Genomic DNA, 5,445 nt, shown 5'->3' with positions numbered 1-5,445 from the left:
TAGTGTCCCAAGTTGTCGCAACTTCAAGCCAAGCTATAATACAAGTATGTGTAGCTGCACAAATTGATACCACAACTCCAACATCAAAATCAAATCTTCCTCCATGGTTGGATATGGTGGCACCCAAAAGAAAGAAGCAGGTAATCTCACCAGATGATTTTGATTTTGATCAATTGGGTCCTGTCAAGTAGAAAGTCACCAAGAAGCCCAAGACTGTGTCTAGAATCTTGGTTGACCTTGTAAGCAAAAGGAGATATGTTGAGGTCTTGGTGTCATCTTGAGATAAGGATACCTGGACAACATTCAACTTGTGGATTATATTATGCAGACTGTAGATCTTGGTGTAGAAACACATGAGAGTGTTAAGCAAGACTCTCAAACTGCTTTCAATTCTCTTATGCGTAGATTTGACCAAGAGAGGGATGAGAAGAATGAATGGAAGCATAAATGTGAACAGCTGACAAGCATTCTTCATAAAATAATGCAGTCATCACAAGAGGTTTAGGCCATAGTTTCTTCAATCAACACATAAGCACTCAAAAAGGTGGAGCGACTGGGTACAAGGGGTAAGGTAGTAGAAGAATGGATCGATCACTTGAAGTCAGAAGGGACACATCTCATTGATTATGCAGTCAAGATTTTGACAGATTTTCAAAATTCTCATGTACAGGTTCAGGATGTACAGTCTCTATTATACCAAGAAATAATAGAACTTGAGAAATATTTATGACTTTGGGATAAAATGAGAGAGTATAGAGTAGACATTATTGTTGATAACAACATAGTATTGACTCAGGGTGAGTACATCCAAACTTGATCAATATTGGCACATAAGGATGAGCTAATGAAAATACTCGTAAAGGACATGAATCGGGATAAGAAAGCATGTGTTGATGCAATCAAAAATATTTCATCAGGGATATCAGAATTACCTTGCCAATTATTTGATACAGAACAAAAGGTTATACCCAATGAGACCATCAAACAGGAATTCCTCACCATGATCGACCAGTTGGTAGATAATCAATTTTTTTTGCCGTCATTTGATAAGTTGATTGAAATTAAAGTCAACTTAGATGATGTTGCATCAGTTTTGAAGAAGGCTAAAAGGGCTTATGTAGAAGTCAAAGATTCCATCTCTCATGTTCATTCTATTTCAAATGCGACTGCAGGTCCAGACAAATCCGAGATGCAAGCTATGCTGGCAAGATTTGAGGAATTCCAGAAAATCAATGAGGGGGGGAAATAAAGAATAAAATGTCACTGAAACTATGTAGTTTTCGTGTAGATGCATCATTTCTTACTGCACATTTTCTTACAGTTGCATTTTCACTTTATGCAATAGAAGTAGTCAAATAGGACTCTGCAGTTGACTTAGTCAACTGCACCCACATTTTTCTCCACTCCTTTCCTATAAAAGGAGGAACCTCATTTGTAAACATTTATCTTTTATATGCAAATCAAAACTTTTCTGAATGCTTGCCTCAACTAAGACTTTGAGCTTTTTGTTGTGAACATTCAATCAAGCAAATAAAGAAAGCAATTCCTTTTGATTCCAAACTTTGTGTTGGGTCGAAGATTGTTTATATGAGTGGATGTTCCTATGTTCATTGATTATATATGTTCTTTAATTCCTTGATATTGGTGGCATTTTGGTTCATGTGATTAAGGGAGCACCTAAATTGTGGCAAGTAGAATTTGAGCTATTTTCATATTTAGGAGTAATTATTGTGATAGAGTGATTAGGTAATAGGCTTTGTAGTATTGTTGGTTACTTTAGATTATTGAAAGTTTCACATATATATCTTGAAGACTTTGAGCTACAAGCTATATTAGTTATAATTGTAATTGATTTGAAGGTTACATGATAATCACATAAGACTTTGTGCTTATGTGGTTTTAGAGATATAATTTAGTCATTGTATGCAAGTTTCTTTAGTTGATTATTTTGTAAGAAAATTTCATCAAGGGGATATACGTGAATTCTGAAAAAAAAGAATTATACACCCTACGCTTACCCCAGAATATACTTTCAAAGTTGTTGAAATACCCAAAAAATTTCAAGGAACCTCCCCTTGATGAGAGGAGAGACTTTGTCTCAACATAGTTGTGTGTGAAATACATATTTTTGTCATTGGTATGTTGGTTACAAAATATTCACCCAATAGTTTTTTGGTGACTCTGTTGGGGAGCGATGTGCAACTAGTATTTTCTCTTTTGGGTTGCAGTGTGTTTTTCTATTGTAATAGCTATATTGTTGATTTTCTCAAAGTACTAATCTGGCTGATCGAAGTTACAGTTGTGGACAACAAGCAGTAGGAATTGTTGATCCTACCTTTGAGTTTTTGCAGCAACATAATTTTCAATTTGTGAATCATCCATGAATGAGATCTCCTTTGCAGCAAACAATGAGTTTTCCTCCTACTGCACAGTGGTCTCCTATTTCAAGTGAGGCGTCAAGTCCGCAAGTTGAAGTTTTCCCAACTGTCAATCATTTTGTAATTCCCCCATATAATCCATTAAGTGTGGTTGTCCAAGGTCCTTGGGGTACCACTTTTGGTCCCTTGAATCTTATGGCACCTTTACATGAACTTCCAAAAGGCACAAGAAAGAATTTGCCTAGGTTTTTGGGAGATGGTTCTTAACATCTTGATGAGAACATAGCTGCTTTTTACATTGCATGTGATGCTCTCGGGGTTGAGCATGAAGATGTTTCTGTAAGATTATTTATTGAAACTTTGCAAGGTGTTGTTGCTAATTGGTTTTACCATCTTCCTAATGGTTCTATAACAAATTGGGCTAGCCTCAGAATAAGGTTCAAAGCAAGGTTCAAGCCCGCTGAAAATGATCATGCGCTTTTAGCGCAATTGACTCAAATGAAGAAAGAACCACAAGAGCCTATGCGAGAATTTGTGGCAAAATTCAATAAGCTGCAGAATTGCATCCCGACTGCATCACAACCTACTGCTGGTGTATACGGTGAAAATGGATAACAACAATGATGAAAGACTAAATGAATTCAACCACAAAACCCTAGCCTAACAACGATAAAGATCCACCATAACATATGAAGATTACCTAAGACAATGCAAATCAAATGAAATCACAAAGATTATACCATCACATATCCAATAGGGTTTGGATCTCCACTCTTCCTATCTCCATTGATCTTGCTTGATATATTTGCTCTCAGATTTTATGTGCACAAGAGCTCAACAAAGAACGGAAATGTGGTTGCAAGTAGGATCGCATGTAAAAGTGAAAAGGCGTAGTGTAGTCAAGTAACCAAGTAGTTAGGTTTTGATAATGAAGGAAGCATCTCCTTATATAGAAGACACTATAAGAAATGGAGGGATAAGATTGAGAGGTGTAAAAGATAAATGGTCGGCTATGATTAAAGGGTAGGTAAAGAAAATAAGAAAATAATAAGAGGGTAGGTAGTGTAGGAATTAAGAGATGAATGACATGTGTCATAGGTAGAAAAGGCTAATGAATTAATTAAATAAATAAATATTTATTTAATTAATAGAAGAAGTGGGATTAATTAAATAAATAAGATATTTATTTAATTAATTTAGGAAAAATGATAATTTAAATAAATAAATTTATTTATTTAAATGAGAAATAAGGCTAGAAGAGGATAAATGAATTAATTAAATAAATAAAGATTTATTTAATTAATAGAAGAATTAGGCTTAAAATAATTAAATAAATAAAGTATTTATTTAATTAGACTGGACAATTTTAGGTGTCTACATTTTGCCCCTCTTTGAGACAATGCAGCTTGTCGCGTTGTTTCAAAGAAGATAATATGAACTAATACAAAGTTGCCCCAAGATGGGAATGATATGCCCCCTTGAGAGATTGGATGAAAATGTGTGAAAAGATCGTAGACAATCTCTCGATAAGAAAGAAAGGCTAGAAAGGATTGACCGGATAGAGTGACAGAGTCACGGGATAAAGAAGACTGACTCGGGAGACGAGGGCTAGGGCTAGGGCTAGGGCAGTCTATAAGATAGACCACGAGGGGAAAACATCCTCATTGTCATCCACACATCCAAGAGATCAGAGTGCGGAGAGAGAATAGAGCAGCAGCAGTTAGCAGTAATGGCATTGGTGCATAGATTCGATCGTGTTCGCTAATATCAGAGGCCAGCAGATGCAGGAGAGCGGGTAAGTACCACAAAACCTCTTTGTACTTTGGTGCATTAAATGTTGTCATAAATTCATGCTAGGTAGGGAAATAAATGCGCTTTAGGATAATGTCAAAAACGTGTAGGCACGTCTATGTTGGCTAGGCACGTCTGCGTTTGTGCCAGGTGCGTCTATGTTGGAAAAGCGTTTATGTCGGATGCGAGTGCATTTGTGTTGTGCAGGCATGTTTGTACAATGTGGGCACGTCTGTGCAGGACAAGTGCGTCTATGCAGAGCATAGGCATGTCTATGTATTCCATGTGCGTCTGTGCAGAGCAGGCGCGTTTGTGCAGTCTGTAAGCGTGTTTATGTCATGAAGGCGTGTTTATGTCTTCAAGGTCAAATCGACAATTCTGTGATGAACATACGTTGTCGATTGGATAAGCTGTTGAGAGGATACACTCAAGCAGGTCCTCTAGGGAAGACTAGGATAGATCGAGGCACTTTGTGATGAACAATGAGTACCAAGACATAGTACTTTGTGATGAATAGGGAGTACCAATAGGAGCAGCACTTTGTGATGAACAGGGAGTGCAAAACACGTAGTACTTTGTGATGAACAGGGAGTACCACTAGGATAGAAGCAACACTTTGTGATGAACAGTGAGTGTCACTAGGATAGATAGCAACACTTTGTGATGAACAGTGAATGTCACTTTGACTGACATGATTGCTTTGCTTGACTGCAGGAGTACTTGCCTATGTTGGAGTCACGGGAGAGATTCCCATCGACTCAGAGGTTACGACCAGAGCTGACATTCGAGGATAGGGATGCCATTGAGGTTATGGGTCTGAGATACATTTTGTATGTGCTTGAGTTTCGGGCGAACATGGGTTTGCTGACTACGCTGACTGAGAGGTGGCATTCTGAGACATGCACATTTCATTTTCCTATGGGTGAGATGACAGTCACCTTTGAGGATGTCTACAGGATATTGAGGATACCAATCGACGAGGAGCTGATACCCTATGATCGAGATGGAGACAGGGAGGCCCTGAGACAAGTGTTCCAGGATCCAAGACTAGAGATGGGGATGGACACGTGGCATGGGACACGATGACAATGACAGGATTGGCACTACCAGCAGTGCTAGGAGGAGTGATCAGTGGGTTCTTATGTTCAGATAGGGTGACATGAGGGTTGGTTGTGGGCTGGGGGAGCACCTTGGAGACACTGGTTACACAGCATACCACATATGCCTCGAGACCGTGCATGCTGGTACACTTGTACTATGAGCTTCATCAATTTGT

The sequence above is a fragment of the Cryptomeria japonica genome, chromosome 4 (assembly GCF_030272615.1).
Source record: "Cryptomeria japonica chromosome 4, Sugi_1.0, whole genome shotgun sequence".
In the NCBI taxonomy this organism is placed as follows: Eukaryota; Viridiplantae; Streptophyta; class Pinopsida; order Cupressales; family Cupressaceae; genus Cryptomeria; species Cryptomeria japonica.
This window is presented reverse-complemented; position numbering follows the sequence as displayed.